This window comes from Lepidothrix coronata, unplaced genomic scaffold, assembly GCF_001604755.1.
Source record: "Lepidothrix coronata isolate B3197 unplaced genomic scaffold, Lepidothrix_coronata-1.0 Scaffold3, whole genome shotgun sequence".
NCBI lineage: Eukaryota > Metazoa > Chordata > Aves > Passeriformes > Pipridae > Lepidothrix > Lepidothrix coronata.
In genome coordinates, this window is record NW_016690183.1 from 5,187,720 (window position 1) to 5,213,302 (window position 25,583).

The 25,583-nt window shown below is 36.4% G+C and overlaps 1 protein-coding gene across 6 annotated transcripts in view; it reads left to right on the top strand.

The window, feature by feature from the left end:
* POU6F2 (POU class 6 homeobox 2) overlaps positions 1-25,583 on the top strand; it is a 354,832-nt gene that overhangs the window by 2,038 nt on the left and 327,211 nt on the right. Inside the window, exons 2-4 of one of the 6 annotated variants that reach the window (XM_017820432.1) lie at positions 4,507-4,633; positions 5,073-5,117; positions 21,913-22,098. The gene's annotated coding sequence lies outside the window, so the exon portion shown is untranslated. Of the gene's footprint in view, positions 1-4,506; positions 4,634-5,072; positions 5,118-15,269; positions 15,401-17,883; positions 17,949-21,912; positions 22,099-25,583 lie in introns of those variants that run through there. The other 5 variants (XM_017820448.1, XM_017820438.1, XM_017820459.1 and 2 more) reach the window with 5 other exon arrangements.

The window sequence follows — 25,583 nt, forward strand, 5'->3', positions numbered from 1 at the left end:
TTTCAGGGTTCATTTTTTTTTTTTTTTTTTTTTTTTTTTTTCTTTTTTTTTTTTTTTTTTTTTTTTTTTTTTTTTTTTTTTTTTTTGTTTTGACATCATCAGAGGTATTTTGTGGCACTTTTTAAACTGGAATGAACATTAATAACAGACCTTTTAAGTACCAAGAAAAACAGTGTAAGGAAAAGGATGGCAGATCTTGTAAACTTTGCTATTATAACAGCTAACAGTGCACCTTTGTTCATTTTTTACAAACAGAGCAGTCAAGGAACAGCTGTGCTTGTTTTCACTGCACACAGAAGTGGTATAAACAATGTGATTTACTTATAGGGTGCTGCATATTTCCAGCAGAATGGTGCAAAACTAATTCTTTTCTTGTTTACACTTAAGGTACAAATTCAATCTGCTGTAATTATGGGTTTTTATTGTGTCAGGAATAAAAATTTAATATGTCGACATCTGATTCTGCCACCCCTCCCACACTCATCCTCCAGAAGTGCTGAAAGCCATCAAGAAGAAATGACATCATTAGGTTTTAAAGTCTTTCAGTACCTCCCACTAAATACTCAGCATCCTACAGATTTGGGCCTGAGAACATCCCAGCTAAAGCGTAGTTCAGCATAAGTGGAAAATACAGCACTGCCTAAGGGAAGTAAATGTTCTGTCCTAGCCTTAAAACCTAGTCTCTCTGTGTCTGTCAGCACACAGAACTGAAGTTTGGATTAAGTCAGTTCTACTAGAGGTATAGGTTTGGGATTCCTGGCGAGATTTTTAGGTAGAGCATTTTGGCTCTGATCCGTCTTGCGTGATGGGCTGGCTCTACTTTATCATTTAGTTTTAACTTGGTTCACCAAAAATAACACCCTTCACAAGTCTTTATATAAATATTTTAACCATACCATGATGGCTTTAATGTTCTTACTGCCTATTTTAATGCAGAGCTTCCAGCTGATAGGAATTCTGCAGGACATTTCTAACAGGATGCTGATAACTCTATTCAGTTTGAATTTTAGAAATTCAAGTCTGTCGGGAATTTCTGGTTTATTTTTCACCATAGAAAACAGAATTAGCATTGAAACCTGGATCTTGACCAACATTCAGATTTCAAATAGTTAGAATTTTTATCTCTTGCTTTAACACACTTTCTCCCTGACCGCTGTGAAACATAAGAAGTAGCAGTATCCACGCCAATTGGTATATTACTGTATTTCAGTCTCCAAGAGCTCTCAGTTGCTTTCAAGTAGGATTGATTCATCCAACAAAATGTTCAGGTGAATTATCTCTCGCCACTCTCACCACCACTTCTTCAGTAAAAAAAAAAAAAGCAGGGTTGTCTCTAAGTTAATAGCATTTAAAAACACTATACTGGATAAAACGTAGCTAATGCTGACAATACAATAGAAGTTCAAAGATTTTCCTCTTTCTGATTGTTTGTAGAAATAAATTTGCAAAATCTTTTCTTTTTTTTCCCCCTTTGTGATCAAAGAATTATTTCTGTGAAGATACTTTCAGTTTGTACTATAGCTTACATAATTATAATCTTGAATATGTTCAGGAACAACCCTTTAAAAACAATCCTATTTCACTTGCTAGCATTATATCATTTTGCAGTTGTTTACTTTTTGCTTCCTAATCCCTCTCTAAAATTTGTTTATAATATTTCTTACTGAACAACGACTATAAAAAATTTTCAATGATAAATGTAAAACCTAGAGTACCATGTGGGCATCATAGTAAATGCCTTCTTCAATTGGCACTAAAGATGACTGCTGTTTAATTTGGAATATCACCAAAAAGACAAGGTAAGAAATAGAGGTATTCATTACCACTATGTCCCACCACTGCAGGGTATTTAAATTAAATTAAATGATCAGCTATTTTTATAAAAATGAGAAATATCAGAAAGGTTATTATGAATGGTTTATCAACCTTTAAAATGGTTGATCTTTATTTCCTGAGATTTAAAGACTTTTTCAAAATGCAGTGAATTATTTTCAAATACTTCAGGAATAATGTTTTACTTAGTCTTTTCTGTCTTCCTATGACCCTCCCTCCCTGTCTGGGTTTCTTCTGCTCCCTTTCTTTGTCTTCACTCTCAGGCATGCTTTACTGAAAGATGCCTTCTTGTGCTGAGTAGAACACACAAAGAAGATGAAAAAATTTGAAGAACAGTAAACAACATAAAGCCAGTACAATTATCTATTTATTAAAGGTAAACAAGGGCTATAAATAAAATAAGGGACTGTCTTAAAAACTTTATAGTTAAATGTATAAAGAGATTTGTAGAAAAGGAGCAAGTCTGAAATGGAAAAATTATTATACTATAAGAAAATTCCATAGATTTGTAGATTATGAAGCCAGACAGGAATAGCTCTGTGATTTAATCTGAACTCCTTCCTAACATGGGCCATGAGATTTACCTAAATTAGTTCTTCTTTGTACCTTTTTTTTAAAAAACCCCATACCTTGACATAACATTTCCAATCACACAGAACTCCCTGTATTTCTGGTAAGTCATTTCAAGGGCAGTTTTACTCACTGGTAGAAAAATATAGAACACAAAAGAAGCAGTCAGAACAGTGGTCCATATAATTTAGTGCTTGATCTTCAATGGTGGTGATAAGAGATGCTGTTTGGGGAGAGCATGTACTGAGCTCCACTTCCTTGTCTTACCTTAGCATCTACTGGAATAGAATTAGGGATGATAGAAGGCACAGCCCTTCTGCCATCTGTTAGTGAACGTGCTATTGATGAATTTGTCTCATTTGGACCTGCTGGTCCTGCTTGCCTCCAAAATCTCTTAAGACAATGAAACCAAAAAGCCACCTACCTGCCACTTAAAGAAGATCTTTCTTTTTTCCTGTTTTAAGCTGCTCTGCTGTGGCTGTCCTACCAGGTTTGATAAGCACCCCTTAGGTCTAATAATGCAGGACTTGGTACATAATGGGTTTTTCTTATCCCTATGGCAAATTTAAGTTTGCCTTACCTCAGCTTTGAGCCACTCCATTATGTCCACTATGGCATCATCCATCAGCAACTTTTGGAAGTTCTGTATTAAAAGATTTCCGTTCCCCATGTGAGTACTTGTATCCTAACATTAAATCAATTCTTAGTTATTTGTTAAGTCAGATAGAAAGATGCCCCTGATTGCTTCACATGTTTTACATCCTACTTGCTATACCTCAAATCTGTTACCATCTCTCTTAATTTGTGCTTGGTGGGACATGGCTCTATTACTTTAAACTAATGAAACATATTAATGTCTTTTATATTTATTTCATTATTGTGAATAACTCTACCATTTACAGCTGTGATTCCACTTATAGGATTCCTTCCCCTTCCTAAAAGAATTAAAACACTTCTTGTCTTTAATTCTTCTAAGGTTGGCTTTTTTTTTGGTGCTCCCTCTATTTTGTTATGATTCCTAGGTTTTACTTTACAAATTTAAAAATTTAAGTTACTGCCACTGATTTTTTTCTCTTTGAAACAAAATATAAAGATCAATATATATATATATATGTATATATACATATACTTAAAATAAATGCTTTCATGTCTTTCTCAAGGATATTTTATGTTTTAATAATAATGGCCAGTCTTCGTGAGCGAAGATTTGGGAAAGGTCATTAACCCTTCGAGCCTGCGCAGTGGATTTTTGGTTTGTTTTTTGTTTTTGTTTTTGTTTTTTTTTTTGTTTTTTTTTTTAAGGTGAGACACAGTGTGCGCTGAACTGAGCCCACCCTTTAATCCTGAGGTTCATCTGCCAGGGCCGAGCAAGCTTGGACAGTGGCAGTGAGGGACTCAGGACGTAGGTTTGTTTAGAGTGACCTTCTCTTAGATGGATTGCCACACAGGGCTGACGAGCTCCATCTGCCCGGGGGGCTGGGAATCGAACCCGGGTCACAGCGGTGAGAGTCCTGCACCCTAACCACTAGACCACCAGGGTTTGCTGTCTTGTTATAGAGTCCTCATTATTCCTTTAAGAGTTTCCACTTCACATTTATATGTTCCTCCTAGCTGGTTATTCATTAGTTTCATCTTTTTAAGGCAGCATTAATGTTTGTTTCTAGTAAGAGTCACATTCCATTGTGGTTAAAGAAGTCTTAAGATGTTGTTTGGTCCAAGAGTCTCAAGAACACACTTAAATTTAATCTCCATGTTCATATTAAGTTTTGTCAGTTTTTAGCAATTGTACTTCCTTCGTATGTATTGAGAAGTGTTGTCTCTAAGTGAGACCAGTTCTTAAAAGAAAATAGATATTTAGGTAGGATCCCAAATCTTGACTCTAGGATTTAATAGTTTTATTAACATTTCTGGAATTTGAAATTGAAAATCCAGTATTCTAAGTTCTAAAACTTCAGTCTAGGTTAAGATAATTTTTATAAATTATCTATCTTACAATGTGACTTTATTAGAACTCTTTTTCATGTTCATTATGATCAACTGGCATAATGGAGTCCTTTTCATTACTGAATTATCAAGACATTTCTATCTGTATTCTTGTTATAGGTTGCACCAGCAAGAGAATCCTGGTTCCCAAGGTGATTGCTGCAGGCTGTCTTGAGGCATTGCTTTCTTCTGAGTTTCCAATTTTAAGTACCTGAAATGATGTGAAGATAGTTGTTCTGTTGGTCAGGTGGGTGCCTTGCATTATGCTGAGATTTTTCCTATCTAGGAAGGAGACACAAAGAAGCATGCAAAGGCACAAAGCCTTCTGGGGTAGCACTGGAGGACTGTCTCAATATGGAAGAGCCACACTTGATGGGATCTGCCCATAGTATTATGTTGACAGCAGACCTTGGGACAAACTGTCACAAAGGGCACTAATTTCCTCACTGCAGAGAAGAACCTGGATGGGATCAACCACATGCATAGTATTGGTGATCAGGGCAGTGGGGCACTAGAGAAAAAGAATTAGCCAGGCTGACAGTATGAACTCATACACAGAATAATTTTGTACTCCTATTGTCTTTCTATATCTGTGATATTACCCAGGTATTTTGGTATTATTTTCCTTAGGCTGTTACAATTGCATGAATCTCAGTAATATACCTCTACTTTCTCTCATACCACAGCTGCTTCCAGATATTGGTCATGGGTCACCAGAAGATGATGTAGCAGTAAGTTTCACATCCGCTCTCTGTGGTGTGTGTTTCCTTTTAAAGAAGCATCATCCCAAATGGTTTACTTAAACTGACATGTTGCAAAAGTCTCTCATGTCCAAATCTTAGTGACATTCTTCTATATAAACTGTATTACAATGATACACAGTCATACTGTCATAGTTTAGGAGTAGTATTCCCAATTTAGTACTTGCACTAAAAAAAAACCCCTGCGAGGCACTCCCCTCTCTCCTCCGATGGGAAACTAAAAAGGCAGAACAATTTACTGGAAACAGCAGTGAGATAAGAAAATGAACAGTAAGAGCAACAATATTAATAACAAAAGTATATGAAATGGAGAGTAATTCAACCCCAGGCGACAATGAACAACGGCAGACAGCTTCCCCTCTCATGGGGACCCGAAGCCACACCCTTCTTCTCAGCAGCCAGAGTCCCTTCCAGCCCTGGCTATGATGTGAGATGGTGCCAAATAACAGAGTCTGGCCATGCTCCCCTCACAGCTACTGTAAAAAATTAACCCTGTCCTGACCAAAACTAGGACATATAACTTGGATATAATTGGTCTACTTGTATTTTAATTTAAAGAAAAAATAAGTTTCAGGGGACAATAGAACAAAATTAATAGAACACAAGCCATTTGTATTTTGATCTCACATTTCATGCCTGATGAATGTTTTTCCATTATTATTTAAGAGACTTTCATCAGAAATGTCAATGCAACATTTGTTTCAAGTACCTTAGAGAATAATTTTGCAAAAACAGTGAAGGAACAGATTACTGCATAAATAGTGACATTTTCATGAAATACAATCCGGAAGAAAATGTAATATATTTATGTACATATTGGATATATGGGTTGTCACTTGAATATGAAGCTTCTTTGTGTTTTTCTTGGGCTGCCTCACTCGCTGTGTTGTAAAGACACAGTAAATAAGTTTGTTTATGCCATATCTTCTCACTGTTAAAGATTTGTAGTTCTTTTGGAAACAGAAGTGCTATTCTTTTTTAACTTGTTATATTTTGCGTAATTTCATGATGAAAAAAACTACAGATGAGATTCATTTTCAAAATAACCCTCTCCCTCCATGTACCAAAAAATAAGCTCCCTGAAAATAATACTTTCAGAAGCAGCTGCTTATCCTTGCTGCCAGTGAAGTCGTTAGGAGTTTCATTATTGATTTTGGTAGGAAAATATTTAGACCAACGTTTAAAGTTTTTGAAAATATCAACCATCTTTCTTCAAATTATTAATATATAAGAAATAAATATTTAAATAGTGGCATATAGATAAAGAAAAATCCATTTTCTTTACAGCTGTGTTGTATCTTTCCTTTGACTCTCAGGAATCAAATCACCAAAGCCTAGTAGATCTCTCTTCTATTCCTTTTCTTCACAAGTGTTATTTCTGATAATTATTTTCCCTGACTTCTTCTGATCTGTTACTGAAGGTTTTTAATGGAGACAATGTTAAATAGATAATTGGAAAATCTATTGTGTATTTATAGTGAAAAACACTTTTCTTCTTCTTCTTCTTGACATACACTTAACCTCAAGAAAATAATACTTAGCTTTCCACTCACTTAAATAGTGTACATGATGTACAGAAAATGATTGATCGGGTTATCAGAGTTCCTGTCTCAGGAATACTGTATGCTTTCCATGCATAATACCCTGGTTATAACCATAGAGTATACAATGGTAACATTCTGAAGTGCATTTTTAACTTTGCCATCTTTGTATATATGTTTTGTAATACTGCTTAGTGGAGATCCAGAGAGGGGAAGAAGGAAATAACTAAAAACATGAAAAAGGTGGAGCAAACAGCAAAATAAATTAAGCCACGATTAGATTCCTGCCAAGGAGAGAGCTATTGATACTGCCATTTGACAGTGGTGACATAAAATTCTTCTTCCACTAAATTGAATAAAGGTTTTGCTGTTTATCAAAAAGGGTTAATACTTCACCCAAATATTCCATATTCCCTGTTAAACCAAGAACGGAATCATTCCATAGGTATGAACAAATGAAATTAGAGGCACATAGCTGGTTACAACAGAAAAAATGTCCCTGTATTTTCTGGTGATGCTTTCATTCCCAGTTATTACAGCATAACTGAATGATCTTAATTTGAGTATAGATCCTGTAGACCAAAACATTCAATTAAATGTGTCACAAGCCTGTACAGCCCCTCTTACTGCTCCTACCACCCTACCAAGATCATGCTCTGCTTTAGCAGAGGTGCATAACAGATCCTGGACAGCAGAATAAACCTCTGATTGTCTCAATGAGCTCCCCTTTCTTTCCAGTTGTGTATGATATTCACACAAATAATGATTTACATTTCAGACCCTTTTTATGCTCACAAGGAACTTAAAAAAAAAAACAGAAAAACAACCCTCAGTGTAACTAAGGATCAGGCCATCAGTTTATTGCCATCGGCATTGGACTTGATGATCCTTGTAGGCCCCTTCCAACTCAGCATATTCTGGGCCTTTTAATGTCAAATTCCTGTACCTATGAGACAACCTCTCCATTTACTTAAAACGCAGTTCTCACTGTGTTCTGTTTTCTGATGATCTAATCATAACCTAGCTTAGAAAAACTCTTCAAACCAGTTCTTTCTTTGATTACATCTTTGTCGGTGTGTATCAACCCACTTATTTGCACAGCTTTGTTTTGTTTGCCATCTCTTCCCATACTCCTACATCCCCTCAGGATTTGGCCCTACTCTATGTAGCTGAGGTCTGATGGTTCACCTTGGAACAATTCTTGATTATGAAGCAATATCAGAGTCAAAATCCAGGTTCCTGGGGTGCAGGGTAGTGCTTGTAAGTGGTAATATACTGATTATTTAGCTGTCTCCTCTTACCTCCCTCCACCTTGGAGCGGAATATCTTTTTAGTCAAATACATTCTTAGTGAGTTTTATTTTGGTGTGGGAAGCATACTTAGCTCTGGTAATTTATTAGCAGCTTTCAGCAAATTCAAATATCAGATGGTTGAAGTTATGTTATTCAAAGGCTGTGGATTTAAAAAATGCTGTACAATCCACCAACCTCTGACATGAAAACAAAACTAATGAAACTTTAACAGTCCTGCTGAAGTCAGTGGTCCCTACTAAGGAAGTGATTCACCTCTAGAGGTTTTAAAAGGTATGAGTGTTTTATAGAAAGTAGGCCACACAGCTTTTAATAAAATGTTCCTACACAGCATTCCTATAGCATGTGGTTATAGTATAAAAATGTTAACAAGATGATCACTCTCAACAATGGATGTGGATAAATACAGCTGCCACATGGCAATAATAGGACAATATCCTCCCAAAAAGCCATTTTTTGAATTTGAAATAATTTTTTTTCATTCTTCTCATTTTTTAGCCCCCAAGAAGGTATTTTGTGGATAATGACACTTTTATGATCTGTTGAGTTGAATATCAAAGGGCTCTACCCATCACATGCTACGTGTGCATAGCAGCAGCAGAATGCCATTCCTCACCTTCCCACTTCATTTAAGTAGATTTTTCATACAGTGCTAAGAAGCAGCCTTAATTTTATCTGTGGCTGAATTGCTGCCAGCAGTGATAGTGACAGGTCACCAGCAAAACTTCTCCACAGTGTTCACTGACAAGACAGGAAATACCCATAGTGCTTGAAAACTGTTCTCTGTTTTTCTTCATGGAGCATGCATGAGGAGCAACTTCCCAGTTTGCAAGTGAAGAAAGTGAGGCAACTTAAGAAATTTAAAAAGAAAATATCTGTTTTTGGATTCCCAGCCTTATGTTTTTCCTAGAGCACAGCCCTTCCACCTTTGATTGCCTACCTCAAGTATAGCCTTTTTCCATTAAGCAAATACTGATTTTGTCGTCTTGCTTGAAAGCAGACTACAAATTAACATGGCTGGTTTTGGTTACTTCATTTTTTGTAAGTCACTTGAGAATAGTATTTATTAATTAACTGCTGTTGCTCATCCAATGGGCAATCACAAGCTTTTTTTCCCATGGTATGTGTTAAGCAGCAGCTATTGAGAACACTCCTCTGTGACAGAGTGTCAGGCTTTCTCTTTAACTGTTAAATATCATGCAGACAATCCAGTCGCAACACTTAAACCAGATTATATGATTTACAAGAAACAGGACAGGGGCACTTGAAATTCTTGTTATTTACTTTATAAGGATCTAGCTCCTTATTAAATTTATTTTAAAAAATTATTTAAATTTATTTTAAAAACGTATTTATTAAATTATTAAATTTATTTTAAAAACTTATTAAAATTAGTCATTTATATTATGGTGGTGACGACAGCATACTACTTATTTTTGAACATAGATGAGAAGATACAATTCTGTCAGAAAAAACCCCAGACTTCTAAATAAACACAGGATCTCATTTGAATTGTCTAACCCTTGAAGTAGCTGAGATTAATAAGAGATAGGGACGATCAAAGGGTTATAGAAAAAGTTGCAAGTGAACTGCCATGATGAGAGTTGGTGGTGGCAGGTACAGCCCACTGGGATTTTGGAGGTTTACTAGTACGTCTAGCATTAGTTGTGAAGGATCAATATACAGATCTCCTCTGTCAAGCAATACATAACATGTTAGTTCAGAGTTTAATCATAAGGGGAACAAAATTACTAGAGTAATAAGCTTAACTATTATTTCCTAAGGCATCCTCTGTGAGAAAACTTTATTGAAATTGCAGAAAGGGAAAGTCATGGAAGCTGACTGCTATCCTCTCACTAGTGACTATTATATAATTAGATATTACATACGTATTTTATATATATATGTAGTGACTACTACAGTGACTAGTGACTTTTAGTGACTGCCACAGAGTCACTAATGATAGGAAGAGAATTGTCTCATTGTTTATACCTCATTTTCCCCATCAATGAAACAGAAATAATGAAAAGTACAGATTGTTGTGAAGTATTTTGATATCTAGTGATGAAAAGTCCTAAAAACTTGAGGCTCAATCCAAAGCCCTTTGAAGACCTCAGAAATCCCTTGATTCAGCTATCTTAATTTGTGTTTGCCTTTTCCTGCAAGTCACCCACTAGTTTCCCAAAATTTGGAAATGTACCACCCAATGCATTTCTCAAAGATGGAAGAATATATTCTCAAGTCATCATGATCATTATCTTTGAGTATTCAGTTTGAATTTAGAAAACAGGAGTGCAATATATGCATTTGGATTGTTTGTAATATTTTACAAGATCAAGGCGAAAACTTAGAAGACGGAGAAGTAAAAACCCCAGCATGTTTTCCTGACACCAAAGAACGAACTCTGACAGAAACAAGCTCTTTTTTTTTTTAAATCTTTCTTTTCTGAAGGTAGATGAAAAAGATCAGGAGATACTATATCTCATTAGAAGTAAATACAGTCTGTGGGAATCCATACTAAATTTACTGGGTTGTATCCTCTAAGAAGGTATTAGGCACCAAAAGGCAGATAGTTACATTAAAAAAAAAAGGGTGAAAGTATTTAAAAGTTGGTGTTTCATTTTTTTCAATGTAATAAATGAAATGGCACAGACTTTTAAAAAAATATTAAAATCTTTCAGTGTGATAGGTAAGGTGAGAGAAGGTTGTAGGACAAATGGCAGTTTTGCTCATTATTCAACAAAGCTCATAGCAAATGAAATGTGTGCTGTAAGAACATACTTTGTTTTCTTTTTTTTAATGGAGACTAAGCAGCTTATTTTTCCTAGAAGAGAGATATTACCTCTATGAAGAAAACATTTTTCCTAATCAATATTTTTTTAACCTCTGTGTTATTGCTTCCTCAAATATATTTTTTTTTCTTCATGATTGGTCTATGTACTTTAATGAAAAGTCTGCAGAACAGACACATTCTATTGTTCATATTAAAGCTTTCAAAGGTTATTAGCTGTGATAGGGCATTACTTGTCTCCAGTACATTTTTCTGTGATGTATCACATTCTTAGGATGTATGTGTGTGTTTATATATAATTGGGAGTGGAAAGAATTAGCTGTTGGCAAAGCAGAAACATCTGAACTCTGGTTAAAGTCAAAGATCCAGAAAATGCATGTTCTTTTCTTGCTATGCCATATGTTCCCTGCATCTTTTATATGCCACTTGGCTTCTTCATGCTTCAGCTCAGGTACCTGTTAAATGGTATTAATATCATAGGGACATTTATGTATCTTTCTTGACCACTTCAGAAGCCTGGTGATTACTGGAAACTTTTAAATTTATTTTTATTAAACTTCATGTGATGTAAAAATAATTTAAGTCTTCCATTTTCTTTTTTTTTCCCATTTTTAGAATAGATAATATGCAAATAATTTTAAAAGTGATTTATATAAACCCTTATCCCAGCTAGTCATTCTCCAGAAGCCTTTTTCTTCTGCTGTATTGTTAAATTCTCAGGAGTCCAAAACTCCGTTTTGCTTCCATCAGGACTTTGACTGTTAGAGATCTGTTGGAATTAGCTGAATGCTATTTCTTTTGGAGACCAGATCTAATACTAGTCAATGGGTCTGAATGTATACCTTCTAACCAGATGTAGACCGTACATCAAAACAGAGCCTTAGATGTTTTATTATTTCTTGAGCTCTGGCCAGAACAGGATGATGAACACTGTGTTTGAAACTGCTGATGCTATTGAAAAAGCGTACAATAAAATCTTTCTTGATTACCAAGCTGAAAGCAAGATTTTATAATAAATGGCAAATCATGATCACTTGCTTTTCTATGTCTGTCACTGATCTTATCTGGAGAAACTTGGACAACTGTTGCCTGATTATTGGGCTCAATTCCAGTATGCTTGTAAAATTTCAGTGTTCCCTCATCCTGCTCCCACATTATGAAAGTTCTCTGTGAACTTTGCCTCTCAATCCTCTTGCAAGGTGCACTCTGTCCTACGTGAGTTTGGGTGCACAATTTTAATTGAGCCTATAACACTCATCTAAAAGCAGATAGAAGCCCAGTCCCCATCTCACTCATAAACATTTCTAAATAAGAGTCATGTCCTTAACTGTACTGAACCCACTTATAATTACTAATCAAGATGAATCCAGAAAACTGATTGTAGTACAATGAAGATGAATAAATAAGTCGGAATACATGATATAGTAGCATGATAAATCATGAGACTGGACTTGATCCTAGATGTCTTTTTCTAATATATCTGTTATTTTTCTCCCATTTAATTTTTTTTAATTTATTTTATTGATTTTGGGGCTTTTCCAAAGTGAATAATCTTGCTTTAAAATATTCACATAAATGATATAAGGATACTCTTTTTGTGAAGTCTGAGTTGACAGCGGGAAGTGGCTGACATAGCAGTGAAGAATGTGACATTTCAACTTAATATCTAAACTCCTGTACAAGTTGAGGCTGTTCAGACTACGAGCTAACCCTCCCTATTTCAAATTCTTGTTTCAGAATTATTTGTATTTAAAATTCTGGCACTTTTTCTTATGTTTGAGAACATGATCCGGTGCTGTTAAGAGTACTACATTCTCATCAATTTCAACAGATGTTGCATCAGAACAAAAGAGAACATACTCAGTGGATTAATTTTTCTCTCTACAGATCCTTAAGTTTACTTAATTTTTTAGAGTTTGAATAAATCATCAGGGAGGAAGAAAGTATCTCTAGTGTTAATGTCGGGGCAGAATAACTTCATTAGCTAAATGTACAGTATCATTCTTCACGGTGTGTTGAACACTTCGTGGGATTCAGCAAAGGAAAACTGGTAATGACAGATCTTGTTTTATAAATATATAATTAAATCTGTAGTAGAATGCATTCTTCCAGGCTAGTAAATGGATGACAAAGCATTTCATATAGGTATCAACAGCTATCTTAATGAACCTTATCCTCCCAAACTTTACAAAACCAGTAACAATTCTAGAATTCTTCTTATCATGCCTTTCATGTCACATGCCAGATTCGCTTCTCTGCAATACAGATGACACATATTATGTACATCATGGTTAATGGCTCAAAAATTAGGTTTCTGATCTGGTAACACATATGGTTCAGGAAATGTAAATGGAAGGCCCTTAGCATTAGGAAGGTTAAGGCTTCCAGGGGACTGTACAGCACTACCCTAAAAAGCCCTGTTTTTTAATTATATGGTACACACCCTTCCACTTGTACTGCATCTGCTGAACACACATGCTTATGTTAGATAGGTGGGCACAGGTTCCATTACAGCCATGGTCATGATGATTAACAAATAACTTAAAGATTACTTTTTTCCGTTTTTCTGCTTCATCCTTCTTACTGCTATTTCTAGTATCAAACTGATCACCCCATTGCATCATAAACACCAGTATGATCCTTTCAAAGTTTTATACAAAAGCACAAAATCATGTCTGCCAGTGAACTAATACCTAAGATACAAGGTTACTGAGATTAGCATCTGTTTTCTTCTAAGACCTTTCTTCCAAGCAAACAATGCATAAAGTGCCTTCAAGGTCAAGTTCAATAGCAGGAAATCTCTAGATGACAGAAGTGTATAGGATAACTGATACAGACACATGCTGGAGAATCAGAATCTGCAATGAGTGAACATCCACCTGCAGCTTTTCCCTTTGAATCATCAATATAGGACCACAGGAAGATTCTGTTGTTTCAGTTTCTCAGGAATTATAGGCTGTTTCTGTGTCTTGGTGGTACATTAACCAGAGACTGAGCAATGCAGATGCATATGAAGAATCTCCTTCCGACATGCTGAGCTTTCAAGATACATTGCCACCTCATTGAGTTGGGCCTCATAGGGAGATATACTTGTGGCTTTTCTAAACTTAGATATTTTCTGAAATAGATGTTATGGAGTAGCTATTCCAAAAATCTCTATATCAATATACTTTTTTCCCCAGAAGAAAATTGTATATGCAAAGGCAGTTGAGGAGGGGGGATAGGGGAGCTCACTAGCCCAAGAAAATATTTGTGCTATAGCCAAATATTTTTTAGTAATTATGTTCTGGTTTAAACATCCACAGAATATGTAGGCAAATCCACAATTTAATAGAGCTTCCAAAAGTGTTTATCTGCCTTGCTCAGAGATGAAGGCAGAAAACTCCTCCATCTCCTGGCTGTCTGGAGCACTCAGTCTGCCTCCTTCTCAAGCTTTTGACACTTCAGACCCCTTCCCTCCACCAGCTTCTAAGTCAGGTCTGATAAATGCAGCACGGACTATGCTCCAGAGTAACATACAACAAATGTATATCCTGGAGCACATCCTGGTGATGCAAAAGTCTGGGAGGGTTTGTGCTTTGCTGATCAAGGACTGGAATCTCTGCCCTATTTCTATATCATGCTGTAGTACTATTTTTCTACTTGTTAGTCAAGTAAGACTGGCAAGATGGGTCTTTCTTTTGGGTCTGATCTAAAGTCCATTGAAGTCAATAGAAATAATTCCTATGAAGTTTCACTCTGACTAAGGTTTTACCTCATTAGATTTTTAACCTAAGTAAAACAACCCTGAAAACAATTAAATTATAATTATTTTTCTACCTTTGTGTCACTCCCTTCTGCTCTTCTTCCACTCAAAAAATCCCCAATGCAATGGGATGAGGTAGATTTTGAGAATTAAATTTTAGAATTGCATTCTTTACTCCACCATTGCAAAATGCAATTTAAGCTTCCATGCATAGAAGTGCATAGAAAGACACTTTTAGAATGTATGTCTCATTTGTTAATTTATATTAAAAACTTTTCTGGTGCCGTATCGCTTCGGTCTTGATATTTTAGATCAGAAAGAAGGAACAGCTCTGCAGCAATACTGACTAGCACAGTCTCACTAGAGTAACATTGTAATGCAGGTGAATTATGAAAACAGATGGTAGCTAATGGCAATTGAACTAAAATAACACCATTATTAATTTAGAGGCATTTCTATAGAACTCTACCCATAGATCTCAGCAATTTATAGATAGATTTTTAAACCGAGGACTCTATTTTGCTGTTCAGTCACAACAAAACCAGAGCACAGTCCTGGCAACTGTAGGCAGCAATCTGTGCTCCATCTGTTGTACCCTACATCAAGCCAGCTCTGCTGCTTTTGTCAGCAGGTGAGATGATGCCATTGTATGTTGAATAAAGTATGCTTTGCTGGAACACGAGCCCTTACCACACTGCTCAGGAAGCAGAAGGACTGTGGGGAAATACTGTTCCTGTAAGCCAGAGAAATGCTTTCTCTTCTTTTCAAAAGAGCAAGAGATCCATATTCTTTGCCTGATAATTTCTCAGCAAGCTTCATGAAACACAGGAATAAGGAAACCACATATGACTGAAAAGATTACACTGGTGAGTTGGGTGGCTAGCTGGGCCCATTGATCTGAACTACTATGGGATGTTGAACTTCTACTGACTTCAGCTTTAGGCTATATCTGTCTAGATGGTGATATACTCAAAATCCATGAAAAATGCTGAAATATTAGCTTTAGTAGCCTGATGCCAGGTACAAGATTCAAGCATTGGAACAGGCTGCTCACCATCCCTGGAGATATTTTAAAAATATGACACTTTGGCTCTTAGAGACATGCCTTTGTGGTGAACTTGTCAGTGAGAGGTTAACAGCTGGACTCAATGATCTTTAAGGTCTTTTCCAACCTAAATGGTTCAATCTCTGGACTTGCATTGCTCTGAGAATTTAAGGTCATGTTTGAAACAATGGAAGGTCTTAAGCCTCTATATTTGTAAACATAAGTTTATTGCAGGAATGTCAATTATGACACTGTGCTTTGTACATGATAAACAAGCAAAGAAGCAGAAACAGAAAAGCAAAAATTCTGATCCTTAAATGAAAAGTGATTAAATGAAATTCACTATTATATTATGGAAGCAACCTTGGTAGTCATTAAAACTAAGACACTTCTGGAATTAAAACATGGGTATTGTTCTCAGGACAGAAAAGATCATGATTCATTTTCTGAAGTGGCAATAGAAACTTTTTTAACTATTTGCAGTTTGACTTCAGACATCCATTCTATAATTCTTTTTTCCCTTGGAATGCTCAGTACTAAATGCAGAACTGGAGCAGTGCTGATAACAGTGTTTTCTGCAACTTCTAACCAGATTCTAGAATGTGTAAAAAACTAAAATAAATCTGAATCTTGCTGTTAAGCTGCTGCAGAGATAAGAAGCAATTATATGAGACAGTTTTTCTGCCAGTAGAAAGAGGTTATTTAAATTTTTCTTTTGCCATTTACCTCTTTACTTGGTAAAAATAATTACTTTATCTTACAAGCATAGAAACTTGTTACTTACAGACTGAGAAAAAATAATCACTTAAACCTAAAAAAATGTACAATAAACAAATGCATTAAAATAGATTTTACACTCGGTAAAGTTAAAATCTTGCAATTGAAAATCAATATATTTCACTAATGCTGGTAATAATTAAAAAACAAAAGTTCTGATGTTTTCACTCTAAGGCTTTTGTAATTTTAATTTCCTTACTGCTTCTGGGTTTTGAATTATTACTTTATCTGACTTTTTTCTAGTGCTTAAATACTGCAAAAAAGGCAGCAATATAAATTCAAGGAACATATTATTTTACTGTCCTTGCTCTGTTGTGCTTTTGTATTAGCAAAATCTTTGACAAGCAACTGGCATGATTAGACTTTTAACTGGTTCAACACGGACTGTGATCACAAATCCCACCTTTCAGTTCAGGTGCCTTGAACAGTAACTAGACTGCATAGCTGCGATTTATTTAACCCTTCAATGCTGACAGTACTGGAACAGAAACATTAGACAAGATCATCTGTGCAGTCTCTTTCTTTATTTACTACGATATCAAATGTTGGGATATTTTATTTTAAATGTCCTGTAAAATAGTTAGAAGGTGGGCCACAGCTTGTTGTTGCTTAAGTGATGCCAATGCTGTCTTCTGTGTCTTCCAAAGCAATAAATTACAGAAACAAAAAAAAAGCACAGGTCACCCCCTTTGGCATTTTTCTTAACTAGAGAAGTTTATTTCTACCTCAGGAGACTTACAAAACTGAAGTGTTTGAAAATCAGTTATTAGCAGCCCGTCTTTCAGATGACTAATATTAGCAGTGCTGTCAACACAGGTTACAGAACCTGTTACAGAAACAAGGACTGAATTCCTTTCCCTGCCTCTCAGCCAGCTTGTGAGTCCACCAGATCATTACAAGTTCTAAATGAACAGTTCTGTGCTGCTATTCAAACCCTGAATATCTATGTGTTTCTTGGCCTGTTATAAGATTGTTGGTATTCAAGGTACACAGTAATAGTGAGGATGATTATACATAAGGCTCTTCATGAACGTATCCTAGAGCAGACTTTCATAGAAGTTGCAAGCACTAAGTGAATTTGACAGCACTTACTTGAAGATCTGAAAGATGTGATGCAATATTTTATATAATCAGTCATTAGAAATATGTTTTATATTTTTTTCTAATGATGTTCTGCCTAACAGAATATATTTACTGTACTGGTAAGTCTGAAGCACGAACAAAACTGCAAGTCCCCAAGGTGTTCTGAAATCATGAGCCAGTACTATAAGACTGGCTTAAATTAAAGAAATGATATGTACATACGATTATTTTCTCTCATTTTTTCAGGCCATATAGAACAGTAAAGTCATGTTTTCAAGTTTTCTCTTCACATATCAGTATTAAAAGTCTAAGTTTTACATGAAATCGGAGATTTTTCATGCAAATAAGAATCCTGGGAACTGGAATTTTGAAGGGAAAGCAATGACTGCAAGACTTCGTAATTACATTTGTCTGTGGGCCATTCAGCCTTCCTGAAGAATATACTTCGCATGAGATGTGTTTTCAGCAGTGGTTACTCCTGGTTGTTTAGCAAAGTAAAATAAAAAAAGGTAAATGTAAAATGATCCCCCTAACTTCCTACAATGAAGAACTTGTTTAGGCTTTGCAACCACACACTGTGTTCCATACCCCTTATCTTATATCTTTGGCTTCTATAAAATTCTGTGGTAGCAACTTCCATAATTTAAATACATGCTCTTTTTAAAAGTAACGCTTAGTGTTTGTACTAGTTACTTGATCATACCACTTGCTTTTGAACTCATCTTGTAATGAACTACTTGTAATGAACCCACTACTCTTTGTTCAAGTTGTCACCATTATGCATGGTTTTGGTCTTGTCTTCTCAGTTTTGACTGGTCTAATTCCTGCTTTAGCTCATACCTCTGGAATCTGGTCCTTAAGAGTCCCTTACTTCAAGAAAGCATTAGTGTTTATTGGTACTCAGTTGTATTGAACATAATTCCTCAAAAATCAATCATCCCAAAGGCACAGGCATTGTAACTTCAATCCCTTGTAAAGAACATGATCAGTTGTAAAGGTATGCTAGCCAGAAAACTATTTGTGCACCACAGTATTTTTGGGGGAGTGGAAAGGGGCTGCAATTTCTTGCAGATAGATTCTGAAGTGACCCTGTTCTGTTATTTTTATATTCCCTCTTTTCCTCATCCTCCAAAAATAGTTGGAAATAGTGTCAGCTACCAAGGTAGTAGAAAACATCAATAACTACTTGTCTCGGTGACTTGTGACAGAGGACTTGGGAGCCACTTAGTCAATACCCTAATGGAGATGCCTGTTAAAAATACACTGTTATCTGGCTGGTAGATAAAGAAGATAAAAGAGGAATGTACAATGGAAAATGTTAGAGAAATCAAAATGCCTGAAAGAATACACAGGAACTGAGGCAATAGGGAAGAAACCGAAAATTTTCAGCAAACCCCAAGCAGTTAAAGACTTGAATGTCTGGCTGTGGTGCTGGTTCCACAATCCTTGCAATTTTTTTCTGTTTTCATACAGTGTACAAGTGAACTTATGATGGTGTTCTTCCTCTCATTTCCCTCTTTTTTTTGGCTTTAAAAAATCATATAAAAAATAGGGGAAAGAAACAGTTCATTCTGCTGGATTTTAACATGCCATTTTTATGGAGATCTACATTGTGGAGGCAGAGATAGCAGGGAGATGATGTTACTGTTATACTAGTCAGGGTCACTAAAGTGTAAACAAATGTATTTTCTCCTCATCAGACCTCAAAAGCTTGGAATATTATTTGGAGGAAATAATATAGGGGAAATTAGCTCAATTTCTGTCCCAAACATCTACCATCGAGTTTCCAAGACTCAGGTCTTTTCATTCCTTGCTGGTTTTCTTGTCCAAACTGGACCTACACAGATGTAAGACCTAGTAGACTCATTACTCTCTACGCAGAAGCTCAGAAAGAAGCCAAGTGATCTTCTTAAGATAATCATCTATTAGCTCTGAAACTTAGACATTCTCTCTCAGCCTCCAATCTTTCATATTATATTGCCAATGACTGCTGTTGCCCCTTTTCTTCCTGTCCAACTACCATTCCTTCAATTGTTCAATTGTCCATCTTGTATTTCTTTGCCTTCCTGTTTTTTACATACCATTCTTCCAAAAGTTTCTCTTTAATTTTTCCTTCTCCCTCCCCTCAGTTTCCTATTCACCACTTGCCTTCCAAAATTCCTTCATTTAAAGATCCTCTAAAGAAACTTTAAATGAGATATGTTATAAACTAAATAAAATTTCTGGAGATAGATCCAATAAATTCTCACAGCTGCCTCGGTTTAATTTGGCTGAATGTCTTTCCTTTTTTCCACTGTTTAAATAATGAGCAATCTGGATCTGAAGTTCAGTCTCAGAAGCTGAGTCTCATAATGAAGTGATATAATGAGGCCAAAGTTCAAAATGGTGCACAGTCCTGATCAAAATGATGTTAAAATTTGAGATCCTTGTTTTCAATGACTGACAGCAGACACCATTCTGTGTGGGTTTATTGTGTCTACGTACTAAGTACTGTGCTTCTGCAGTTCTGCATGAGGCTTCCACCACAACCAGGGGTCTGACTGGATCCAGTGTAATGTCAGCCATGTGGCAATGTAGTTACACCTCTGTAACTGCTGCCTTTACATTTAGGTACCTCATTTTTATTAGATGTGGTTGAAAAAGGGAACCTTTTGTCATGGGATTTATCTCATTTTTTTACTATTTCTTTTTTAGATGTTAAACTTCTGAAAGTAAGAATTTGAGAGAAAATAAGAGAAAGTTGAGCAGTTCTTTGAGAACTTGAGTGAAGAATTAATGCACAGTTTTTCAGATCTTGCCACATGAGAAAGGTTTGAGGTCTTGCCTATTTTAGGCAGTAGCTGCAATAGTGGCCAGCAACTAAAAGCACACAAGAAATTAAGGAAAAATCCATTCAAGTGTACAATCTGGTTCATGCATGGTGCAATAATATTAGCATAACATTTAAAAATTATTTTTATTTGTATTTTGGATTTTTTTCTAATTATGGGCACCTTTTCAGTTAATGAGCAAATGAAACTGCATACAAAAATTCTCCTTGTTCTAATTCTGCTGCTATGATGCACATTTTACAGCTATAGTTCTTAACTACAGCAAAACTGATACACGTTATTGTAGGAGTCTCTATTTGATTACCAAATCCCAGTCAGGCAGAGTCAGGTCACAAACCTCCAATGGACAGATATATGTGAGTTTTTCAATCAAATCTGACAGAAATTAATTTGAGGCTAACATTTCCCTTTGAGATGCCTTCTGTGTGTGCTTGTGCACAAAATACAAGCTTTTTTTCTGCTGGAAAGTCTTAAAGAGCACCTTGATTTTAAGGGAATAATTTTTCCCTTGCTGAATAGTAATAGGATTTGATATTATATAGGACAAGATCTTTGAAACCTTGATTATCCCACTAGAGAAAATAGTTGCATGTAAACAGGTTAAAGCCATAACATTCTTTTTTTTCTGACTCTGAAGATATTTATATTTTGGCTTTATTCTGTTTCAGATATTCAATTTTATTTCTGTAGCATCAAATGCTAACATTATTCAGTTGCTATTGTTTTCTTTGATGTCTCGATAACAGGTGCTTATTGGATTGGGGCAAAACAGAGATAATGACACATGCAGGCGGGTGGGTGAAGCTTTGGGAATAGACAGAAGATTACATAAGAGTGACATTCCATTGCCAGGGAAGTATCTAGATTCAAAATATAGGCTAGATCAAACAGACATGCTGTACGCTTGCTTTGGCATCCAGGCCTCTTTCTGTGCTGACCACCAGAGTTGTGGACTGCGCTATCTCTGTCCCCTCTCAAGAGCAGGGATGATCCTCACAGGAAGGTTTTTCCATTTCAGCAAGATGAAAGGAGAGGACCATGACACTCTTCTTCTTGCTGCTACCCCCATCTTTTCCAATATGTTAAAAAAAGACCCCAACTTGGAGCATAGCAGAATTGCTATGTATGTGATAGCAAAGATTTGTGAGTCCCAGAAAAAAAGTAATTTTAAGGACTAGAGAGATCATTTATCTTACATAAAGGTAAAGAGAGACAGTTTCCTTCACAAAGTGGAATACCTTGGGAAGGTAGTTGAAAGTGACTGTACTGGGTAAAAGGATCTGTACTCTTAAGCAGATGGGTCACACCTTTAATGTCACCCTGTCATGCATCACCTTCATGAACTGCTGTCTCAAAAGGAAAAGTTCTTATCCTCTGACAAGGTGAGGTTGGCTGGAGGCAGGAGACTGTGAGGGAAAACAGGGGTCTCCCATCACAGTCTCCTGGCTCCCATCAACCTGTTATCCATCAGAAAATTTAGTGGCTCTATGTTTTCTTACTGATTATTGTGAAACAGGCTAATGACACTGATCACTGACAGTTTGATGTGGCTAGATGCAGAGAAACACAGTAGCCCAAAGGCTAGCACACTGATGACTCAGAGACTGGTAGTGATGAACTCTAATGGATTCTGAATTTCTAGATTCTTTCCAGGTGTTTCTCACTTCTTCTACAGTGTATGAAACAGAGAATAAGAATTTCCAAGCAGATCAATAAAAGAGTGGTATACAATGCTTTTAATGATGGTAATGGATTTTTCCAGATGTTATTCTAAACACACTGACCATCATTTGCTGTGATCCACTGCAGGAAGCAGAAAGATACCAAGGTAAATCCCTCTTTTTTTTTTTTTTTTATTCAATCAGGCTTCTTGATGCTTGGGCCATATGAGTTTAACAGGGAGGAGCTGAGGGAGGGCAGGTGCTGGTGAAGAGCAGGACTCTTAGCATGTCATACTGCTAAGGGAACAGACCTGCAAATGAATGAGATGGCAGCCTCACTATGCAGAAGTGTGGCACAGGAGATGGTTCTGTGAAGCCTGAGAGCAGAGCTCTTGAATCCATCCACAGAAATTCCTGGAGGCTGAAGCTTGTGGCATCTCTTTTCAGCTCTCCAAAGAACTCAACCAGAACTTACGGAAGCTGTTATGTTAGATATTTTTAATGTGAGGAGTGGAAAGAGAATGGGAAAAGACATCCAAGAAACAATCTGCAAGGAATTTCAATAAATAATTTTGCAAAATTTTTACAGCAAGTGTGTAAAATCTAGTCTTTAAAGGCTTATATACTTTTATCATGGCATCTTTAACAGTCAGGAAGGTTTTCCTGAAATAAACAGAGAGGAGTCATAATGCTAGTAAAGAGAATCTATGCTTTTAAAGTTATCTGCTATCCTTGACCTGTGAGGAAACTTGTACTGATATTAAGGGCCACTGGAAAAACTGTAATTTTTAAAGGGACTACTGAGAGGTAGTTTAGGTTCTAAATGTTTGGAAAGAGAATGAATGTGTGATATTGTTATATCACATATATTTTATATTCTTATAAAACCTAATGATTATATATAATGGTAATTCTATGGTGTGAGTTCTTATCATTCTCCTTTCAGTGTTTTCATGTCAAGTACTGAAGCACTGTGCATTAAAATTGGCACAAGAAACTGATTGAAAATAAGAGTAGTGTATTTTTTGCCCAATCTGAAAAATCATAGTCTATAAACTGAAAGCAAAATAAAAATGAGAACTACTCTGAATTTTAGGATTCTTTCAATTTTTTTATTGATGTGGCTACCAGTATCAACTGCTTATACTTTTTTGTCTCCACCCAAATACATCTATTGAGATCTTAGAACCCCATTTCTCAGAAATAGTTCTATTTTATGTATAAAGCAGCTTAAGGGAATAAGTTTACAGAGCAAGGCCATAAAGGTCTTCCAGGAGTAAGAACATGTGAAGATAGAACTCATTAAAATCACAGCATGATATGACTTCTACCAGTCACACAAATAAATAATCTAGAAATGTATGGACTTTAGGCATGCTTTACTTTACCTTGAAAACTAATGTAGTTTAAGCATCCAGGGACACTATAGGCATTTGCTCCACTAAAGATGCTGAAAGCACTAAGCAAGAACAGGTCTGCACAAAACCATGCACATTTGATATGCTGATATAGCCTGTGGCATACAATATTAATAATAGTTCTCATTTTTACACTCTGTCCAACTTAATCCAGATCATTTGAAACTAAAAATGTTGATCCAAAGTGCTTTGCACATGAATATGGGACTTAATCTGCTTCTTTGTAGTCTCAGGAGAAGTAAGTCCACATAGCTTCATATACATTAAGAATGATTTTCTGATTTACCCTAGATCAGGATTCTGCTGAAAATTACTTCCATCTACTCAATGCTCAGTTTTAAATGCTTTCTATAGCTTCAAGGATCATATGTTGATACAATGCACTTTCATCCTGCTCCATTTTCTTCAGGCGTGGTTGGTTTTTGTCATCACTTCCCTCTTCTCAAATGCTTTTATCCGTTCACTGTCTAAATCCATCCATCCTTTAAAAATAACAGAGTGTTCTGCCCTAGCCAGGAGACTACACTCTCCACCTCTTTATTCCTGGACTGCATTGTGTCGTTATCTCAGCTTGTTCACTTCATGGCTGCTGGCGCCTAATTTATTTGATGCGGTGAATCTCTCATTATAGGCTTATTAGCAACCATGTCAAGACAATGTGTAAAGTCCTCTTCTTTCAAGACTGATGAACACAAACAAGTAGAGAACAGAAACCATGAACAATCTTTATCATTTCACTGCCACATTAATACCTCTAACTCTAATTGACAGGGTAATTAAAGCCCAAAGATTTCCCAAGAAAGCAGCCTGGGTAGCTGTGATCCTGCCATGTAAGTGACAGAGAACACATTCTGTGAAATAGGATCAAAATGGTTTCTCTGCGTTTTTTGTCACCAAAGCAGCTGTCCTGATGATTCGCATCCTATTAAGTGTGCTTTGAGCATGTCATAATCAATTAAAAATAGTTCTCCTTTTAGATAACCATTTTTGAATTTTGAAACTGGGAATAGCTTCCTTGGGACAAAGACTCCTAAGGGCCCTCCTCCATAGGACCCCTCTCATTCACTCACCTCTCACTTCTCAGATTTGTGACAGTTCAGGGTCAGGCATCCATGGGAGATCTCTACAGCAGAAACATGATTTTATTGCTCTACTCTCTCCCAAGTCTCCTCCCATGTGTTTTTCCCAGAATTGGCACCTGTCTCTGCAGTTTCTCTGCAGTTGCTACCACATTGTTCCCACTTTTCATCCTGTTTCTAGCTCCTACTTTTTTATTACCCATCTCTTATATCACTTGTGTTGTCTGCTCTTCTGAGTTCCAACTGCAGGATCAGTGATTTTCCATTTCTGGACAGTGAAATCATAAGGGGACAGATGTATCAGCTGAATGCTTATACTAGACTAGACAAGTTCAGCTGGAATGGATCTGTGACTATCTAGTCCAGCTGCCTGCTCCATTCAGGGATGACCAAAAATTAAAGCATGGTATTAAGGGCATTGTCCAAATGGCTCTTCGGCACTGACTGGCATGGGGGAGACCTCTCCAGGAAGACTGTTTCCAGGGTTTGACCACTCTCTTGGTAAAGAAAAGTTTCCTAATGTCAAGTCCACTGGGCTTGATGGGATTCATCCCAGAATAGTGAAGGAGCTAGCAGATGTCACCAGAGGACCCTTTCAATCATCTACAAAGGGTCTTGGGAGCCTGGGGAGGTCCTTGCTGACTGGTAGATAGCCAACACTATTCTAGTTTATAAGAAGAGCTTGAAGGAAGATCCCAAAACTATAGACCTGTTATAAAAAATTTCAGAGAAGATCATATTGTCTGCTCATAAAAGATATTTAAAGAACAAATCATCAGGCACAGTCAACACGGATTCACAAAGGGAAAGTCCTGTTTAAATGATTTAGTATTCTTGGGCAATAAGGTCACCTGTATGGTGGATGAAGGGAAGGTGGTAGATGTAGTTTTTCTGGATTTTATTAAGATTTTTGATACTGTCCAATGGTATCCATCTGGACGAGTCATCCAGCTGTAGGATGAGCTGGAACACAGTGCACTGAGTGAAGAACTGGCTGAAGGGCAGGGCTCAAAGTGTTGAAGTGAACAGAGAAGTATCTGTCAGGTGACCAGTCACCAGTGGTGTTGCTCAGGGCTCAATCCTACAGCCAGTTCTGTCAATCTTTTTATCAATGATCTGGAGGATGCAATTGAATCCATGGTTAGTAAGTTTGGT